General features: G+C 38.6%; 1 long non-coding RNA gene across 1 annotated transcript; it reads right to left on the reverse strand.

Annotated features, from left to right (window-relative positions):
- Positions 1 to 218: 218 nt before the first annotated feature.
- LOC107506248 lies at positions 219 to 21,859 on the reverse strand. The gene is made up of 3 exons (XR_001595866.2): positions 21,654 to 21,859; positions 1,396 to 1,538; positions 219 to 605 (listed from the first exon to the last, which is right to left on the reverse strand). It is a non-coding gene; the product is annotated as an uncharacterized LOC107506248 (long non-coding RNA).
- Between the last annotated feature and the right edge of the window lie 722 nt (positions 21,860 to 22,581).

Genomic DNA, 22,581 nt, shown 5'->3' on the forward strand with positions numbered 1-22,581 from the left:
CTTCTTGCATCTACTTTCAAGAGGCCTTTTGTTCCCCAGAAATATTTGCTATTCAGGGAAATAATGCCCCAGGGTGACGAATTGTGTAATAAATGGGAAGAATTCAACACAGTCTTTTCCACTACCAATCTAGAGCCGAGTGTTTTCTCTTGTAGCCCATTGTGCTCAAAACACAAAATAATTGTATTAACTGGAGACTTTTGTGAGGATGATTTTTTTTTATTTAAAAGAAATGTTAATTTGCTATTAAATCTCATGTTGAAAGACTAATAGCTTAATGAACGCATTAAACATGTGCAAATTAGTTTTTTTTTAATGCATTACTTAGTTTCAGATTGAAAGGGGGTGATACATCATCGTCGTCTCTGTGGGAATTAATGAGGCATTAGGCCATCTCCTGTCACGGAGGCCAGACTTATGAAGGATCCACCAAATCGCACATGCAAAACTTGTTCTGTTCTCTCTTTCCACCCACCACATACATCTTTTCTGGGCCTCCTGCTTCTGTAGCCTGAGCTTTGGTACTTGAAATACAAATGTTGGCTCACCATCAGTTTGGAAGTGAGAAGTAGTCTATTCCGAGTGACAAATGTTGTTTACGGTTACTAGAAAAGAGGGTGGAACAATGAGTGCATATATTAACATCACAGGGGATGGGTTTGGTAGTCATTCAATTGCCATCCTGCCCTGTGAAGATACATAACCTCTCCCCATTTCCCTCAATCACCCACTCACTCTCAGACATCTACATTAAAATAAAGAGCCCAAAGCAAGGCAAGTTATCTTAACCATAATAAGTGGCAAGGTGTTCTCAACTCAACAGCTTTTGTCACCAGCTCTCAATCTTTCCCCATCAGGAGCACAGCTTTTTCTACCTGCATCTTTTGATATATTCGCCTTTTCCTGCAGTTCCCAAATCAGCAGTTCCAAACCTCCATGAATAAGCAGCATTTAAAAGCCATCAGTTTAATTCCAGGACATAAACTTGCTCTTACCTGCATTTGTTTTTATAATTAGCAGGTATGACATTTAATTCTGTTTTGAGAATCTCGGATAAATTTTCAGTCTATCTTGAGATAATTGAAGATGCCATGGCCTACTAAAAAATCAGGATGGAGCTCACTAGCACAGACATTAGTTTAGGCATAGAAATAACATCTGTGCAGAACATGGAAACAGTACAGCAATGTTAAGTAATATTTCTTTTACACTAAAAAGCATTGCTTAGCCCTGAATGGTTTCTTTAAGAAGATATGTTCGTATATATAGCTATTTATATGAATTATTCTATAAAACCTAACAACTTTCCCTACCTGCTCAGCCTAGAACGACAAAACTTCAGGCCCTGATCTATCACTATCTCTCAGTGGCCATCAACTTTGCCCATTGTTTTACCTGTCCATTTCAATTCATGAGTCACACTTAATGTATGTTGGTTCTTCTTTTATGAAATGGCCCCATAATAGCAATTCCCTCTCAGGCAACTTCGTCTCATTAAAGATTCCGTAAAAGTCCATTTTATCCATCTATGTTGTTTCCTAAAAACAGATTTGAGATGAGTGCATTCGTGTCCATTATCAAAGACATACTTGAGGGATCTCACGCTCTTCATCCAATTGATTGATTGTTTGTTTGTTTGTTTGTTTTGCTACATTAGTTAACATTCTTTTGGTTTTAAACAACAGAAACGGACTGCTCATTCATTAGAATAAAAATGGGACTAATGTATTAGAAGGAACATGAGGTAGTTCATAAAATGGAAGATGGGAATCAAGCCCTAGGAGTAAGGAGTCAGGGTAGATCCCAGGGCCTCAGCAACTGCAGCTCCTGGAACTTCTCTTAGGATACTGCCAGTACTATGACTGAACTTCTGAGGTGCATAGGACCTGTGTTTTGAGAATATGACTTGGATACAAGTCATCTCAGGACATATATCTCTCCACCTTGATCAATCAGCTGTGGCCAGGAAGCTAGTGTCACTTGGTAGAAAGAAAGATTCTGGAGCCTAGCCTCTGTATGGAGGACCTTGTCAGAGAAAAGTAGGCCAGTCTGCTATATGCATCTGCTTTTGGGAAGCATGTACGGACTGCTTCCCATAGAAGGCCTCACTTCAGCTAACCCCTCACAATCCTCTCCTCACCATTACGCCACATTTTCTTTACCACTGCCTTTAATGTGTCAAGAGTAGCAGTGCCCAAAAGAAGAAAGTTTGTTTTCTTTTCTGAAATTGAAAAACAAAAGTTGATTCAACCTGAAAAGTCCAATTTTTGACTGTTATCCCCTGCTCCCCAATTAATATAAAAAGAAAAAGAAATGCTAACATGAAGCAGATAACTTTCAAGATCTCACAACTACGAGATGAAGATCGATGAATGAGCCTTTTATAATATCTTTTTAGAATGTCGGCTGTTCTAGAGGCGATTAGAAAAGTACCTTCGCCTGAATTACATAAGATTCCTGACTGAACGACGTCGATGACAATATCTAACTTTTGAACTCTCACATTTCATTGACATATTTTAGTGCTTCTTTCCCTAATTATAAAAGTAATATATACTCAATGCAGAAATGTTAAAAGACCAAAATGCACAAAATATAAAAACATTTTCTCATGACCCATTCTATTCACACACTGGCATTGCCACAATGTTCTTCATACTTTGTATACTGTTTTGTAAGTTATAAATATAACGGTTATTATAAAAGTGATATGCATTAATCATAAAGTAATTAGAATATACAAAGAAGGAAAAAAGAAAGTCACCGGGAATCCGGGAATCCTACCTCCCAATGATGACTTCTTTAAAAACAATGCGGTATATATCCTTTCAGGTTTGTTGTAAAATGATGTTAACAAATGCAGACCATTTCATTCTATGGGTATATTCTAATCCACTTAATAATTCCCTCTCATTCAGTATTTAGCTTCTTTCGATTTTGTTATCAATAACATTACTGCAACTATCTGCTTTATGAATATTCTATATGTATTCTTTTTCTAATTTTTTCCAGTTAAAACCTAAAACGTGGAATTGTTAATGATACATGCATTTTAAAGCTGCCTCTTGATACACATTCTCATATTTGTTTGCAGTGTTCTTTCAGATTTATTATATCATTTGATTCTGCTGTGAGGGGTGCAAGTGGGACATCATTATTTTCTTTCACAAGTGGGAAGACTGAGAATCACAGAGTTCTGCCCAGATCCCAGGACCCTTAAGAGGCAAAGCCTGGCATCTATTCTAGGTCCTTTGTCTCCAATTCATATTTAAACACAGATGTGCTGCTGACAGAGTAAAAATCCATTTCTAATCCTAAAAGAAAAACATGAAACAAGGTAGGTGAGTCTATTGTTTAACTATTGTATACCAGGCACTCGGTTAGGCTATTTTAGAGACATGATCTCATATAATCCTCAGAGCAAATTTGTGTGATTGGCTTTATTGTCTCCTTTACAGATTACAGAACAGAGGATTAGTGAGGTTAAGTAACTCCTTCAAAGACACAGAGCAAAGAGGTGGAGCAAAGATTCCAACTCCAGTTGTGAAATCCAAGTTTTTCCCTAAGCACCATGCTACCGCCCTTAATTACGAGACTTGAAGCAAAAGTGATGAGCCTTGATTCCACTAAGTCAGAGAGAAACAGAAAACGAGGGAAAGCGAGAGAGAGAGAGAGAGAGAGAGAGAGAGAGAGAGAGAGAGAGAGAGAGAAGAGGAGGTGGAAGAAGGAGGGAAGGGGGGAAGGGAGGGGTGGGAAAGGGAAAGAGGAGGAGGAGGGAGAGGAAGAGAGAGAGAGGTGTAAAGAGAAAGAGTGAGGGATATATATATATATATTTTAAGGTCAGGCACAGAATCAGCCGGGGTTAAAGAGGCAAGATCTAAATTCACAAGACCTTCTAATTGCTTGCATCAGAGAGCAAGAGAAAAGGAAAGGGAGCTGGGGAGCGAATGTATGAGACACAGAAGTGTGCTGGTAAGTGTTTAACAACCAGCTTCCTAGTGGGTGGGTAGAGAGTGGTAAACCTCACTTGTGCTTACCAATCTTTTCGTGTAAGTACTCCCACACAAAGGCTGAGTTCAACCTACCAACTGAGCTTGTAACATCGTGAAGGGTGATTGTGTTAAATTTTCATGATTGCAATTTTACTGGGTCTTAGAGGTACAACTCTGAGAATACAATATTCATTACAACAAAAAAATTAACATACAATTCTTGAACCTTTACTTTGTATCTGGAGGTATGCTAAGCATTAGGAATACAAAGCTAAACTAGGCATTTCCCTAACCTAAAAAAATAAAAGAAAAAAAAAACGGCTTTCAGGCTATTAGTAAACAACTTAATGTGCTATATGAATAACAATAGAAGCATATCCTTGGACCAATGATGATATATTAGCATATTAAAGTAATCAGATCCACTCCAGTAGGCCATCTGATTCTTCTGCATTTTTTCAGCTATAAATTTTGCCCTTTTTGACATTACACAATCCATAGCAATTAAGAAAAATACTGTAAATAACCTGCATTGAATAAGCGATCTGCACGTTCAAAGACTTCTTCTGTCTCCAGTGATAGGGTCCCCTTCTGTCTCTTCATTTCTACTGACAAACATGCAACATAATGACATTCTCAGTGGCTCTTCTAACTGCATTAAGTTTGCAGATGGAGACTGGAACTATTTTCAGAAACTTAAAAAAATTACCAAGGGAGGTACTTTCATCATTTATTCATAGGCAGGCTTTTTATTTTTTATTTATTAATGAAGTTTAGAAAAGAGTTCTTGGAGAGCATCAAGTGGCTTTGTTATAAAAATAAAATATGACTAATGCAGGCACAATGGTTCTGCCCCAACCTAGTGTTCACTTTAGGAATATACAATTCTCCTGAGAATCGCAAAATACAATTACCATTTCTGTGCGTCTGGCTATCACTAAACTAAACAAGGACAACTGAGATAAGTGCTCAAGACTAAGATAATTGAGCAGTGTCCTAAGTGTTTCATTTATTTGAAAAAAAAAATCATTGGGTATATTTCTCATTCATTGAGGCTATTTAGGAAAAAAGTCAGTAATTATTTGATAGGAAGTTTGAGAAAGACTTCAAGCACTGGGGGTTGAAGGGTTGGGTTAAACTGAATCATTGTTTCCCGAACTATATTCTGGAAACTAGAAAAAAGAATTAAGAGCTGTAGTACAGGAAAAAAAAAAAGAGAGAGAGAGAATACCATTCAAATAAGTTTAGAAAGCACCGTGTTCCAGATCTCTGTCTTAGACATTCGCAGTATATTTACATGTTACAAGGGATCTGAAAAGTTTTACAGGTAAGAAGCTAGTTTAACTTTGATTCATTCAGGATTTTAAGATGTTGCTTAGTTCTATGAACTTCTTAATAACAGTGCACTGCTAATTTGTGACATACCCTTGCATCACACAAAGCACTGGGTTTCGACAACTGTGAACTGAAATGCTATTAAGGTTTAGTCCAACACCCTTGCTTTACCTCCATCAATTTCACATCCTATTAAGACAATGGCTCAATCAGTTTAAAGTCACCACCGATATAGCCAAAGAGAATTTGTTACAAAGGCTGGTCAGCACTTCTCATCTCTTTTTACCTAGTCTGTCTGGCTCATTGTTTAAAGCTCAGTGCAACCTTCACTTCTTCGGAGAAACAATTTTCAACCTACTAACCCTGTATAGTTCTTTCAAAATACTTATTATTAATTTGTATTATTATTGGATTAATATATATCTCCCACTTGAAGCTGAAAATGCCATGAGGAAATACAATTTATTTTTGCTGAAAGTTTCATTTACCATGGGTAACTATGACATCTGCCACACAGTGGTTGCTTAAAAATAAAATATCTGTCAAATGCTAAAGGATGAAGATCCTCCTGGAAGTTTAAGGATCACTCCCCTCTGAAGGTATAAATTCATTCTTGTGCAAAAGATTTTGTTAATGACTTAGTGGTAGGCTAGAAGATGTGTTTATCATTGTAGTAATTGGTACAAAGTTGGGAAAGTGGGTATGGAATGATCAATGAGGAAACAAAACAAGTCTCATCAGGCTGAGTCAATGGACTGAATCCCTAAATCTGGTCTTTAATAGGGATAAATGATTGGCCTGCAAAAAATCCCACTAAACAATTATAGTAAGGGATTAATAGCCTTTTCCTTATAAAACAAAGTGCGCGCGCGCACACACACACACACACACGTCATTGATAGCTCAATAGGCACATGTGAGATATTGCTGACACAAATGTAAACTGACTTAATGCTGTATTAAAAATATAACATCAAGATTTGAAAATATGGGGTTACAGCATAAAGCTTCAAATCATCAGCTCCAGAAGCAGACTTTGAGGCTTCAATCTTAGTTCTGCCGCTTCCCAACTTTGGGGAAGTTACTCAGTCTTTCTGTGCCTTGGTATCCTCATCTATAAAATGAAAACCAACCTCAAAGCCGCTGTGAAGATAAAAAGAGCTCATAGAGTTGAGATACTAGGTAATTTCACTCTCAGTAAATCTCAGCAATTACTACTAGTCATAACAATGTTAGTATTATTATTGATACAGTACTTCTGCTTTAAATTTTGCATTACAAGTTTCGACAAAGGGAGCATGAGAAGGTAGTGTAACATATTTGTCAGCAGTGTGCACTCTGTGGTGAGGTGAGACCTGGATCGGAATCCCACGTACACTCTTCCTAGTTGTATGAGCTTATGCAGCTTCCTTAATCCTGTCTCTGCCTTTACTTATCTACTCTGGGTAATTGAAAGAAGTAAATGAGTGGCACCTGAGAATTACTCAGGTTTGTACCCACAATAAGTGCCCAAGTACACCATAATAATTTCAGAGGAGAACACAAGACAGTCGAATATGAGAAGCCAAGTAAGAAACCTAAGACAGACATACTTGGGACAATGTGCTCGGTATTTTAAAATACTCAAAGGGCTCAAATAAAAAAAAAAAGGATAAAACTCTGGGTTTTTCCCAATAAGTATACACTGCATGGACACACATTTTAAGATCAGTATAAAAATAAAAGACTATTTTAACAGTCAAGCTGTCCAAATATTGCATGGGAGGCCCCAGAAGGTAGTAAGCTGTTCACTTCAGGAGTCATTTAAGCTTACACTGCACAACAATGTGCAAGAGTTGAACTAAATATTTTAAAGCTTCTTCCAGTTTCCTGTGACTATAGTTTTTAACATCCCATTAGTAGCTGCATGTGAATGTTTCATGGGATAGCGATGTGCTCTGACTCCTTAATGTGAGGAGACAAGGGGTGGGGAAGGAAGGTCAGGGAAGTTGATTTCTGTTGCCTTAAAAGCAAATCTCCATTTCACCATACGTCACTCATAAACACCTGCGGTAGAATGTCTGAACATCCCGGGCCATGAAAGTGGGTGTTCTGATTCACAGTGTGTTGGGATATTGTGTCGATTTATTGCCACGTGAGTGCTGTATACTGTACTAATGCTATCGAGCATTTTCCATTCTGAAAGTCTGCAAATCACATCAAAATGCCACACTCCTAAGGCAAGAGGGGGTAACTATGCATAAGAACATTAAATCTCCCTTTAATTTCAATTTCTTGATATTGAAGCAAAGGCAAGGGAAATCAAGGAAACAAAATGCAAATGTAAGGGAAGGATTTGCCCTTCACACAGGGTGAAAGACAGAGTCCAAAGGAAGACAGAAATCAGTGGCTAGAAGCTGGCGACACTCTGCATAAGAGTTGGCTGAATCATAAATAATTGAATAGTATTACTGGTCGTGCTCTTAAGGTGTACCAGGCATCGTGCTAAGCACTTCACTCGCATTATCTTATTTTTCCATCATGGATGAAATGCATGAGATGTCTATGAGATACATAAGATTTTCCGTATAATTTTCAAGATGAGGATATTGAGGTTTAGAGGAAGGAATTTGCCAAAAATTGCAAAACTCAGACATGGCACAGTCAGGATTCAATCTCAGCCAGTAGATTGCAAAGTCCAAATTTTCAACTTTACGCCACCACATCTTACTCTCTCAAGGTGCTTCCCCATTTATGTTCATCTAGTTCCTTGTGGACTTTTCCTTTCCCTGCCAAAAAACATCCTACATGACCAATTCTAAATTAAATTACTCTCTCCTTTCCAGATCCCTACCAAAGCAACCTGTACATAAATGTAACCTGTACGTAAATGTACCACCAATATAGCAGTTAGACCTGCTATGAGTTTTAGTTAGTTGAGACACTAGCTCCTTCAGTAATTTCTGCTCCAACAAAATGAAGGACATTTATATAATCTCTGTAGGTCCTGTAGGCCAGGTACATAGAAATAGTGCTAGAACATGGAATAGCATATAAAAATAATATTGTTACTACTTATATAATGTACATAATAGCTAATATTTGTTGAGGAATTACCATGTACCAAACCCTATTCTAAGCACCTTTCATGAACTAATTTAACATTACAAGAAACCAATGCATTATATAGAACATTTAAGAACCTTCAATACTTAATGATGAGCGTGTCTTGTCATATCCTTGCAAAGTGCTATTTTCATCTATCTAAGTTTTCCTCACCTTTTGCCTTCTGCCTCTTCTAAATCATCCATTACAAAGCACCTATGATTATCTTATAAAAGCTGAGGTTACATCAGCTCATTTCCCTGGTGGTCCCATTTTCCACAGGAAAGTGTGTGAACTCCTTAGTCTGTCAATCCAGCCCTTTCTAATTCGGCCTCAGTCTTTTGGCTCTGTATCTTTCTCTCTCTCTCTCTCTCTCTTTTGCTTTAAGTCCTACATCACCTGGAAAGTCCACTTCTCTGAGATCATTCTAATTATATTCCTCACCCTGAAATATCCTTTCCTGAGCTCATCTGATGAAAAACAGTAAAAATTCCATTGAAGTCCTGATCACACCCAAATCAAGGTACCATCATCTGCTGCCTCGATGATTCAAAAAGTCTCTTGCCTGATGTTTCTGCTTCTACTCTTGAACCTGTTCTGCCCAAAGGGTCCCAACAGCAGAACTTTGTGTAAAAGGAAGTCAAAACATGTCACTGCTCAGCTCAAACCCTGTAACTGGCTTTTCATCATACTCGGAATAGTACCTAAACCCCCAACCTTGTCCTCTGAGCTCCTACACACTCTGACCGTCCTTCTGATTGACATCTGCTTCCACAAGCTTCTTGTCCCTTTACTTCAGCTATGTTGGCCTTCTTTGTTTCAAGACCATGGGCTCTCTTCCTGTTCACTCACTGTTGACTTATAAGTCTTGTTTTTATTCTCTGTAATATTGTGATTTGTAATAATACATACATATTTGGTCTTTCTCCTAGTTTCTGGAACCAAGCTCCTAAAACCCTTGTAATTTCCTTATGTCAAGAGTGATCAAGGTGTATGTTGTTATGTTAATGAGGTGACTTTTGGAGAGCACCTAAGAATGGGGGCTGGTTGTCACTGGAGTCACTATGTGACTATAGGATTAAAACTTTCAGCCCCACCCCCTGATCTCCAGGGTGGGGAGAAGGACTGGAGGTTAAATCAATTGCCAATGGTCAGTGATTTAGTCGATTATGCCTATGTCATGAAGCCTCTATAAAAACCCAGGAGGACTGGGTCTGGAGAGCGTCCAAGTTGGCAAACATGTGGATATTGGGAAAGAGTGGCAGGCTTGAAGACAGCATGGGCGTTCTGAGCTCCTTCCTCATACCTTGCCCTATGCATCTCTTCCACCTGGCTGTTCCTGAGTTATGTCCTTTTATAATCTATTGAGTAAAATGTTCCTTTGAATTCTGTGAGATACTCTAGCAAGTTAATCAAATGCAAGGAGGGAGCTGTGGGAACTCCTGATTTATAGCCAGTCAGTCAGAAGTAGAGGTGACAAGGTGGGCCTTCTATTGGTGTCTGAAGGACAGGAGCAGACTTGTAAGGCTAACCTCTTAGTCTGCGGGATTGGAAGCTACCGCCAGGTATACAGTGTCAGAACTGAGTTGAACTGTAGAACACCCAGTTGGAGTCTAAACATTGCGTGTTGGTGGTGGGGGGATCCCCTCCTCCATGTTGGAATTGATACCATGACCCCTGTCTGGGCCACATGGATTTTCAGAGATGTCTATCCCTGACTTTGTATCAGCTCAAATGTCACTTTTCCAAACAGACATTCCTTGGCCTCCTTATTTTGAGTGTCTTCTGCTCTCTCAACATCCACTAACTCCTTACCTTGATTTATGTTTCTCCATAGCATCTCTGCCACATGAAATCACACTGTGTATTTCTTTATAGTCTGCCTTTCTACTAAAAAATCTAAGCTCCATTAAGTTCAGGGATTTGGATATATATATTTTTTTTTTTAGCAAATAATGCTAGGCACAAAAATAAATACTTGTTTAAAGAATAAATGCTATCCTGTGGCATTTCCCCCCTCATCCAAAGAAGGAATTATGTGTTCTTTATTACTCTTTTTCCCCTCAATGGATAGGGTTGACTAACTCATACTTCTCAGCTTGTGACAAATTTGTATGGCTTATCTTTAAAAGGACCTGGTCTTATTTTGTTTATTTTATTCCCTTGTATCCTCATTTTCTTCCCCACTCTATAGGCAATTGTGTTTTTAACCAACACTCTTTAGCTTATATGAGTTCTTGTACATAGGCTGTCATTTTGTAGTCAATGTACTTTAATGTACATAAATGAAAATCTGTTGTTTTTCATTCTGTTTCCTCTGTTTTCAAAACCCATCCATGTTGCTATTGCACATCGAGGATGCTGTGTGACATGACCTTCTGGCACCCCATGATATGAAGCTGCCACATTTGACTATTGCTTCAAGGAGAGGCTCCCATACCTGACCCTACAATGATCGCCTTGTTACTCATCCACTTATATATATGAAAATTCCTTTTCAATATATATCCAGAGAAGTCTTGCAGAACAAGACTATTCCAACACTTAATTTTGCTAGATATAGCTAGAATGTACTCCAGAACACCGATATTCATCTATTCTACAACCAGCAGTGCATGGGAGCTTCATATTCTCATATCGCTGGTAACATTTGCTATTATTGAGCTCTTCGAGTTTTTTTCAGTGTACTTTCTACATGTGGTACCTATGGCACACAGTACATTATGTTATCAGGTCACTATTCCTGTCATTCTTTTAAGCCTGTGCTTCCTAAGCATGAAATTACACAGTTATTTTTATATTCAGTCTAGTCAAGTACCTATTACAAAATATAAACTTGATAAAAATGTGTTGAATAAAAAATAAGCTGTGCTTCACCACTTCACTCCAGTTTCATTTAGAATATTTATTTACTTTAAAAAGTCTATGTGCCAAGTACTATTTTAGGTGATACAGACACATTTCACTAGTTCTTTGAAGTTCTTTTCATTCCTATTTACATATAAGGAAACTGAGCAAGTTTAAACAACTTAGCTGAGGTTTTACTGGGGATATGCATCAAATATAGAGTTTAAATCTGGGTCTGAGTGACTCCAAAGTCAAAGTGCCCATTTTTTTCTATTTATTCCAATTGACTCTTGTGGTAATGAAATGAATGAGTCAACTAAAATTTGTTTCTATATTGTTATGGAAGTACTATAGCCCTCTCCCACAGGTAACATGGTGTTTTAACTGTGCCATAAACCCTGGCTCATTAACTCATGAGATAATGACTTCCCACATTCAGGGCATGTTTGAAGTCACCGCCACTTGCAATAATTTAGAACATTTAACATTTTAACATATTTATTATATATATATATATACACACATACATATATGTGTTATATATAGCCATATATACATGAACAGTTCTTTTCTTAAGGGATAGCAACTCAACAAACTATTAATCTAGATATAAAATCCTTGCTTATCTACAAGACATTAGGGGATTTGTGAAAAGCTTGGTTGAAATGCATTAAATCTATGTATAAGTGTTAATTTCTTACTTTGTGCTAGACACTGTGCTAAATTCTGACACATGATGATGAACAGTCCATACATAATCTATTACATCAAAACTCACTGAAAGATATGAGCAGAAAGAAAAGATAGAGACAAAATATGAAAACATTACAGGAACACAACCCAGCTCTGTAACAAGGGAGACGTTTAGAAGGAAATGATGGAGATAAATAAGAGTGAGGCAAGGGCAGAGAGAGAAGCCAACGTGTGTTCCAAGAGGAGGGAACAGAATGTGCAAAAGCCTAGAAGAGAAACAGGGCCTTGTATGTATTCAAGGAAATGAAGCAAGCTGAACGTGGATTGAGTACAGATTATAAAAGGGAGGGTAGGCTATTAGAGTTGAAAGCTATTAGAGTTTTAAAAAAAGTTCTCGATTAGAGAATTGATCAGGGGCTAAATTATGCAGGTACTATTATAAGGTACTTGGAGTTTACATATGAGGGCAACGGAGAGCCACTGGATGGTGAGCAAAGCAGAGGAATGGTAGGTTCAGATTTGTTTTGGAAGATACTCCTAGCTTTGGAAAGATCAGAGACTATGGGGATGGGATTGGGAATGACAACAGAGGTAAAAAAAAAAAAATACAACTTTGAAGGCATTTATGGTGCTCCAGGTGAGTGATAAATGACGGTGTGGACAAGACGATAGATATTAAAGTGGAGATAACTGAACACACTCAAATATTTTGCAAGTAGGATAGACCTAAGGAAAGTTGGATGTGGTAGGGGGAGTCAAAGATGATGCCTAGGTCTCAGTATCAGTCTCCTGATGTTGAGCATTCTGCAGCAGGCATTTCACCTAACTAATCTGTAGAACAAAGAACAGCACAAACCTAAGAGTAAAAGGTGACAAAATTAAAGTTTCTGTCCCAGCTTTCATTTTAACTTGTTACTACGCCTGAGTCCATAACGCTTAAACTTCTTAGTGGTTGGTTATGGTTCCCCTTCCCTCTAACTCAAACCAAGAGAGCAAACAGCGAGTGAATATGATAAGCCCACGGTCTGCATGGCTTAGCAAGACAGTTGTTAGCAGAGTCGCCATTTTCTTGGCATTGGATCTGCCCATGGAGGGGTTTCTGCTCGTACCATTTCATGACCTGTCTCTCTTGGCACCTGACTCATTCTCCCAACAGAAGTAGTAATGGATTGTTTGCTTAGCAAATTTGAAAGGAGAAACAGAGCATGGGAGGGCACAGACATCCCTATCAACTTTATAGCTTCTATGATAACTTTCCAAAAACATATCCAACGTCTCCCGAATGCCACATACAATTTTTTTAGGTGAGATAGTGCCAATTAGCTCACAACTCCTTGGAACGAGAGTCTTTTTCAAAGCTTCTTTCTAAACATGTTATCACCTGGGCCCTATTTTACCCTGTTCTTTTCCTCTTGTCTTTCATTTCTGTTTTCTTTTAAACTTCTCCCCTCTTTCTCTCTTCCTTTTCCTTTCTCTCCCTCACCATTTTGTCTCGCTTAAATTTTCTCCTTTAATTTGAGGCCTAATTCCTGTTTTAATATGAAAGACAGCAATTATTTGTGATTATTTAAAAGCAGCCTTGTTCTCTCCCTCTCTCTTTCTCTCTCCCTCCCTCTTCTGCCCTATCAGAAGAGACCAGAACAATTTCATATCTATTAATTAAACAAGTTTCACTTTGTCATTATAAATTAATTTGGAACAATGTTAATTTCTGAAAAACTATTGTTTTGTAAATATGATTAAGCGAGACATATGAAACATTCAAGGTCTTCTTCCTTCATCTGCCAATTATGCATCTTGTGTAGGTGATTTTTATTGCCTCTGTAGTTAAATCTGCTAACACTGCCCTATAACCAAATCAGCCTATAGGGAATCCAAGATTTTCCGGACTGTTTCCTATAATGTCCTCCCATCTTTGGGTTATTTTACACCCTTCACTACTTATAAGAAGGAACTCAAAACAATACTTTTTCCAAGAAACTGCCCTTGATCAATGCTGCCTTTATCATTTATATACTGCATTGCTCTATATGTACATTCTACACAGGCACTTACTAAACATTTTAAACTTTTTCTGAATATCCCCCTAATCTTGAATTGGTAAAGTGAAACTATAATTTTCCTCCTAGAAGACCTGCATCAGGAATCATTAAACTTAAAGTCTGAGCCATGCTGATGTGGGAATGATTACCTCTCCCCAAAGTCCAGAGAAGTACACTGTGTTTTCTGTGATGAAGCCTAAATTGGTGTTACTGCAGGTCACACTATGCTCCCGGCTTCAGTTGCTGTGTTGGATGTTTACTATCCCCAGAGCAGCATTTAGAAATCATTAGTTATCGCAATTCCCTTCAGTCCTATCATTAGAAATAGCACGGAATTATAATGAAATATAAGAAATCATTTTGTATTTGCATCTTATTAAATTATAACCATCCTACCTTTGTTCCAAGAGTGATTTCTGCTCTCATTAGTGTCTGCACCTCTGTAGGTACCATGTTTGCTATTTCTTTTGCATCTTCCAGTACAATTTATTTGGCACTCTGTACTCAGTAAGTGATCAGTAAGTGCTTGTTAACTAAGCTGGCAGAAAATTCAGTCTTTAGCATCCGCCCTTGCAAAGGAGAGACATGTACAGCCCAGAAAGTGTGAAAGCAAGGAGTCCACAGAGAAGGGCCATTTGGAACCTTGGCGACTCACATGTTGTCATACTGCCTCAGAGTCCTGTGCCCTGTGCTTAAGGGAGTGAGGGAGAAGATGATCCAACCTCTGAGCAAGGACAAATGATTTCAGGGATTCCTCACTCCAGCAGGCAGAAGAGAGGTGATGCTAGACAGGACTTAGATCTCCCAGGAAATCTCAGACATCAGCAGGTACCCTCACTGTCTAGGCACTTCAACTCTGTCCAGAGCCACTGCCATGGGGAATCCAAGGATGGGAAGATACAACTTCAGAGCAACAGCTATCATAGATGACTATTTCTATTGTGCATCCCTATGGCTCCCAAACTCATCATTTGTAATTAGAGTAGGGACTGATGAATTTTTCATCATTGGAATTTCTACTACACTATGACCAACTGACATAAGTCCTTGAGCTTAGATGACAGGTTGAGAAAAGATCCTGAGATTTTAGACCATTTGTCCCGTATGCTCTACAAGTAACCACTTCTATTATATGTACTGAGGTAACCACATCCATACTTCTATTCATGGTATTTCTTCTGCTCGATGAACTCCTCATCACTCCATTTCTCTTCTTTTAAGATCCAGATTTTAAAAAACAAACAAACAAACTCCTTCTCTGGACACAGGCAGTAGAATTTAATGACTTCCAGTTTGAACCTTAAAGACTTCTGGGATTAATATCCCAGCTCCTTTACCCACTAATGATATGACCTTAGGCAAGTTCCTTAACCTCTCTTTGCCTCAGTTTTCTAGAGGTAAGATATTATGTGAATACTAATTTACCTACCTCAGGGTGTTGTGAAAAATAAATGATTATGTGTGACTATATGTATATTTCTGTATTTCTGTTTATGTATACACATGTGTGTGCGAGTTTGTGTGTGTATGTATATATATGATAGTGCCTGACATGTAGTAAATGCTGAGTATTTGCTATTGTCATTGTCCTTTAATGTCTTACTGCTTTGATTTCCATAGTTTTCTTTCCTTCCTTTTATCCTTCCCTTCCTCCTTCATTACTTCTATCCCTTGCTGTCTCTCACGTGCCCCATTTCTCATACACATTAAATTGTAATGTAGCCTTGCAGTGGCATTGATAATAAATATCACCCAGGTAGTGTTGGGATTAAGACCCCACTCTCAAATTGGGTCCTAAAAGGGGTACTTCACATGTGCACACGGAGCAGTCCAGGATATGCACTCCTCCCCATGTTCCCTTCACGGTCAGCTTCCTGTACAAACCTGAACTAGGAGAAGCCATGCTATCTGTTGTCATTTTCCACCAAAGGAATACAACTGTTTTCACCAAGGGCAGTGTCTCAACATGTTCCCAAACCTACCAATCCTGTGTTGCTGAAAGAACGTGGGTTCTATTACTGCAATGAGTGGAGAACAGATCTGGAAGACAGCGATGGGAGAGCTCTCCTTTCCAAGTTTTGCATCAAATTTTGACTCCTGGTATCTGAATCTTTTTGGGTTGCTGTAACAAAATACCACAGACTAGGTGGCTTATAAACAACAAAAATTTATTTTTTTATAGTTCTGAAAGCTGGAAGTCCAAGATGAGGGTATCCTCTTTGGGGTGGCAGGATTCTCACTGTGTCCCCACATAGTGGGAGGGGCTAGAGAGTCCTGTGGAGTCTTTTCTGTAAGAGCACTGATTTCATTCATGTGGGCTCCACCCTCACGACCTAATCACCTCCAAAGGCCCCGTCTGCTAATAACATTACACTGGACTTCAGAATTTTAACATACGGATTTTCAGGAAACACGAATATTCAAATGATAGCACCTAGTATCCAAAACATTAATGCCTTGTGCTCAGAGTAGCTCAAATCCTGGGGGCCACCCACTTTTCCACTACTTCCCCTGTTTCCCTCTCCATGGATCTCTTCAACAACTCCTTTCTTAATTGGATTGTTCTTTCTTCTTTCTAACTACCAAATAAAAATCTTTGGACATGTGAATAGTAGCTATAGAGAGGTGTGAGTGTGTGTGTGTGTGTGTGTGTGTGTGAGAAAGTTGACCATTTATTATAAACATCATATGTAGTTTTGAATATATAATGAAAATAATAAACAAAATTAGCACTGAGAAACACAAAACATTATTTAACTCTTTAAAAAATGTGTCAAATTAGTCTATTCCAAGGGACTTGTGTATAGGTCTATATAAATATAGCTCGCATCGACACAATGATTTAGTTGCAAAACAACTCATTAAGTTATGATCTTTATAACAAACTTAAAAAGTAGGCAAATTTTACATTATTTGCTCTTTAATGAGAAAACTGGTAATTAAGTTTCCCCATGGAAACTCCTCATGGTGGCCAAGTCTCCAAAACTATCAAATGGGGGAAAGCTAGGAGTTGAACTTGTTATCTGATCCAAAATCTAAATTTACCATCGAATATACTAGCTCCCCAAGATAGCAATGGTTCTACTCTTATAACACTAAAATAATTTTCCATCTGTTTTTTAATTTTATTTGTAACTCATAAAACTTGAATTTGCATGGTACTATCTTGACACAGCATTGCACTCAAAGAAATATAGTGCAGCAATAATAGATAATTACATAATTTAAAAGATTTCCTGGAGGATTTCAGAGATGATCAAAGGGAATATTCTTTCTTCCAGCCTACATAGCTCTTATCCTTCTTACTCACTTTTCTTTCATTATTTTGCCCCTGTCCTAGGCAAATGTTAGTTTACTCCAGTCCAAATTCATCATAATATCAGGGAATAATACTAGGATTAATACCAGGAAAAAGGCTGACAAAGACAAAATTCACCATAGAGGTTGGAAATATGTAAGAAAATGAGTGAAGAAAGGTATTTTTCTTTTGACAATAGGAAGGGAGATAGTAAGCATTCACAATGTAATCTCTAATTTAAGTTCTATTGGATAGCCTAACAACTTTGTTGCTAGACAAGTATGCCTGGCATTATTACTGCTTCATTTTACAGAAAAAAAATCAAGTCTTGAATATAATAAGTGGAGGATGTCTGCAAAAATATAAAGACCTGAGCATATGCAAATACAAATTTTCAGACACACATCCCATTACACTTCATTTCCCTGACTGATCCTTCAGCACATAGATCTGATGCTCAGTCATTAAAGGTCTAGAACATGTAGAGGAAGAAGCATATTCCCTGCTTATTCATCTACCTTGTGATGTACACAGTGTCCAGAAATTATAGCTTCACCTTATGATTATGCCAGTCTCCAATTCCTGATATTAATCAAAGGCTAGTTAAATGACAGACTGCGGCAAATGGAGAGAAACAGCTACACTTAGGTCAGGTCCCCAGAATTGCAACCTCAGAGGTGAGACTCTGTTTTACAATTAATGAACAGAGTGATGAGGATAATCGGAGGAGAGCCAATGAGCATAAATTACTCTGGGACTCCCTCCAACTGCCATCAGGAGCTCCAACCTCAACCTTGACCACAGCTTCTGAAATTCCGTTATTCTCATGATTTGTCAGTCACTCCTCTTTCTTCTGGTTCAGGTTTGTCAATCTTAAAAATTCTAGAATTCTAAACATAAATACATAAGAACAGTCATCTGTGTTCAGACAGGAGTTCGTTTTCAGAAAGCTGAGGATGCTATAGCCTTCTGTTCATATACACCTCTTAGAGCTCCTTATGTCTGATATTACCTTCCCTAATTCTCATTATTCTCCAGCCATACTGGCCTCCTTTCTGTCTCTTGAGCATGTCTTCTCAAGGCATGTACACTAGCTTTTCCCTGTGCTTGGAATATTTTTCTCCCCTAGACCTTTATAAACATTATTATCATCATTTAGTGTGTATGTATGTGTGTATGTATGTTAATATTATGTCTTCTTAGAAACCTTACTCTCTACCTCAATTAAAGGACTCTGTGTTAGACTGAGCCTTCTAAGAAGCATATGCTAAGACAGAATTAAACATGCAAGAAATTTATCAGGGGAAATGCTTGTGAGAGAAAATGGATTCTCCCAGGAGAAGCTGGAAGAGCTATTACACTAATGCAGTTCTGACTCTGAATGGGGAGAGGGAAATAAAAAAGGTTAGGTTAAAGCAACTTAAGCTGCTGCAATTGTAAAAAAAAAAGTTTGGCATGGCCATAGGGTAGTCCTTGTCCGAAGTTCAATGTTAGAGGATTCAAGCCTTAGAATCCCTTCCAAGCTCAGTTACTGAGTAGGAATAGCTCCTGCAAAGTGTGGCCTCAGTGCAAATGGGGTGATGGACATCAGAGGGTAGCAATGCCACATGTCTGGATATTTAAATAGTGGATTCTCATGGCTGCCACAGACCCCTCCCCCCATTTTCCATCTTCATCCTATTCCTCTATTTCATTTTCTTCCTTGAACTGTCTGCATTTTATTATTTTATCATTTGTCTCAAATAGGAGTTATTTCTAGAAATCTTCTCTCACCTATTATGACATTGTAGTCTCATTTCTTAACACTAGTTTGTTCCTTTTTATTCGCCTCCCAACCCAATGGGAACTCTCAAACTCTTTAATTAGTCCTGTTCACATATTATAGCTAAACCCAAACTTCATCCAGTATCAGTCAATGAGGCCAGCCTAACGATAAACTTTGGAAGAACTGTAACATGTATAAAATGCTTACTTCTAAAAGGATAGCATTATAGAGCACTCGTTCTTAGTACTTAAGTGTGTAGTGGATACTTTCTAGCCCAGTTAATGATCCAGTTCTTCCATTTTGTCCTGAGATTTCACATCCATCTGAACCTTTCTGGCTATTTTAAAGATTGACATTACTCATAATTTAGACATTAAATGTACAAGGTACTCTTTGTCTCTGTAGTTTTCTTAGCCATTTTGGCTGTGCAGAAAGTCTATATCACTCACATTTCTTTCTCTCTAGTTGTTATTAATTATTTCATTCTCATATGATGAAAACTTTGTGGTGGAAGAGACTGGAACTAGCACTAAGTTCTGCATTTACAGAATGCTGAACTGGTGCAAAGTGAATGCCAGCGATCCCAAATACACATTATATGCAACTACTACATACAAATCCATGAATTTCTATCAAAACCTACCTTTTTCTGTTACACTATATGTTTGCAACTTTCCTTACGTTGTCACTGAAATGATTAATTTTGGGTTTTGCTACTTTTAAAAAGTATCCTTGAAGCTATTTCATTTTTGACTGATTTCTTTGTGAATTTATTTATTTAAAAAATATAACAATGACAATAGAATGTTGTGCTTATCAGTGGCCTTATATTTGCTACAGCCATATTTCCCCCCAAAGACAAATTCAGCCACGTCAGTCCCTTTAAGGACTCTCAATTACCTTTGCCCGTAGACTAAATTCCAAATCCATTATATGGGTTCATCTTATAGCTCCCTTCTACCCTCCTCTACCTCTATTAGATAAAAATTTATCTTACTTAATTTTACAGCACACAGTTCATTTCCCCACACCAAATTTCTATTTCATCTCTAGCGCTTCCTTTTTGGAACCTGGCCTGTCCTCCTTCCCAGCTCCAATCTGGTTTGCCCCTATCAATACTTCAGATTTCACATAGAAAGTCATTACCTTGAAAAAGCTGACTCTGATCTCTCCGCCTCCCAGCCTACATCCTTCTTCTGGACTCCCATAATAACCTTTACTTTCCTATCATTGGATATTTCACACTGCATTACAATTAATTGAGTATATTGCATAAAAGGTTAGGAATCACGTCTGTTTGTTATACACTTGGGGCTTACAGAGTGCCTCGCAGTACATAGATATTTGTTTAAGAAAAGAGAGATGGGAGGAAGTAAAAAAGGAAGAAAGGATGTGTTCAAAACAAGATAACAGGCTCAAAATAGAGTCACTTATGCTAAGCTCTATGTCATTAAATAGAGACTTAACGTATACTTTCAGCTCTCTCAAAAATAGAATCTTGAGCCAGTCAGCTGGGAATTGACTGATCAACACTAATTAGGTAACCTGCCTGACAGACACCTGTCATCTCCTTAAGGAAAGTAACTGCAATAACCAACGCTCTCTCCTCTTTCTTTCCTTTCTCTCTTTCTCTCTCTCTCTCTCTTTCTCTCTCTGTCTCTCTCTTTCTCTCTCTTTCTCTTTCTCTCTCTCTCTCTCTCTCTCTCTCTCTCTCTCTCTCTCTCTCTCTCTCTCTTTCTTTCTTTTGTGTCCTAGTAGAGTAAGTCCTAACTTAACGTCATGGATAGGTTCTTGGAAATTGCTCCTTAAAGTCAAACAACATAAAACAAATTTTACCATATTCCAACTAGAATAAACAAGAGTGAACTTCCTACAACATATTTCTGGCCACCAAGAACATCACACTTCTAAATAGAGTCACAAAACTGTTCTAATATTAAACATTAAAATAAATGCAAGCCATAAATACATTTCAGAAAGATTAATAAAAACAAGTAACATAAGTATTTTTCAACCTCCTTATTCCAGTTTAGGGTCACGGTTGGCTGGAGACAATTCCAGCAGCTCAAGACAAGCAAGGCGGAATCCCACCCTGCACAGGACCCCCTTCCATCGCAGGGTGCACCCACACACAGCCACACTCACGCAAACTGGGGCAACTGGGCCAGGCCGAGTCATCTCACATGCACGGCAGTAGGATGTGGGAGGAAACCGGAGTCCCGGGAGAAAACCCATGCAGACGTGGAGAGACCGTGAACGTGGCCCCGGCTCAGATTCATTTTATTTATTTACTTTTTTCTCATCAACGTTATAAGGAAACGACGTTGAACAAAACAATGTTATTAGAAGACCTGCTGCATAACTTCCTCTTTCCTGCTCCCTTCTGCCTACAAAAGTCATTTCATACAGCTCCTCAGAGGTCCTTTCTACCTGCTAGATCGGATGCTGCCGGATTCAAATTCAATTTCGCTCACATAAACTCTGAAAACTTGTACTACACTTCAGTTTATCTTTTATCAGTTCCAGTGACAGAAGAGGAACCCAAAGAAGAGAGACCCTGAGCGACCCAGGGGCAGTTAGCAACGAGGCACAGGTACCTGTGAAGCTCCTGGAGCTCGCTGCGTCCTCGTGGCCTCTGGAGGTGGTGGCAAAGTCCCTCTCCGACCCCAACTCCGCAGCTTTCCTGTTAAGAGCTTTCAGACTTTATTTCAGCATTCTTTTTCCAGCCTGGGTCCGACTTAAGAATTGGACCGGGTCTGCCTGAAGAATTGGACTGGGTCTGCCTCAGGCTGGATCCGTGTTAGAAACAGGACTGGTTCCGGGGTCACACGGGGTCCAACTTAGAAACCTACCACATCCGGGTCAAATCGGGCACAACTTAGAAACCAAAGTGGATCTGAGTTAAACTACACTGAGTCCCGTGTGAGGCCTCAGGTGAATAAAATTTTGTTTTAAGGCTGAATAAGTAGGTTAACCTTACAAAGATCATCTTAAACTACAGTGATCATAGTAGAGAACTCAACCATCTGAGATAAGCTTATCAATTTACAAGGTGCCCTAGAGACAAAGGGGTCTCAGCCAAGCACTGACCGTAAAGGAGAGAGGAAAAATTATTTTTCCTCCTTTATGGTTCTGTTGATGAGGATGAGACCCGCTGGGACACCACAGTCACTCCAGAGACTGTAGAAGGGATTCTGGGGGAAACTGGGAGAAACTGGCGTAGGTGAGAATTCTTACCAAAGTCAGCACGCTTAAGTCTCTATCTGTAGCTGAGAGAGGAAGGTTGTCCCTTCCTTTCCAAAAATACATTTGTATGAATTAGATCTTTGAATTGTGACTTGTGAATTTGCTTTCAGGTACCCATTGGTTGTGGATTCTTTCTCTCCCTCATTTTATGTCCTGGGAACTTAGCTTGGCAGCTGTCAGGTTGACGGCTCCAAAAATATGGCTGGACAGAAATGTGGGTTGTACTCCATTGGCAAGTAGGAGCCAACAACTGCCAGCTCAGGGGGACTATCTGAATCT

This window comes from Rousettus aegyptiacus, unplaced genomic scaffold (genome assembly GCF_014176215.1).
Source record: "Rousettus aegyptiacus isolate mRouAeg1 unplaced genomic scaffold, mRouAeg1.p scaffold_m13_p_3, whole genome shotgun sequence".
In the NCBI taxonomy this organism is placed as follows: Eukaryota; Metazoa; Chordata; class Mammalia; order Chiroptera; family Pteropodidae; genus Rousettus; species Rousettus aegyptiacus.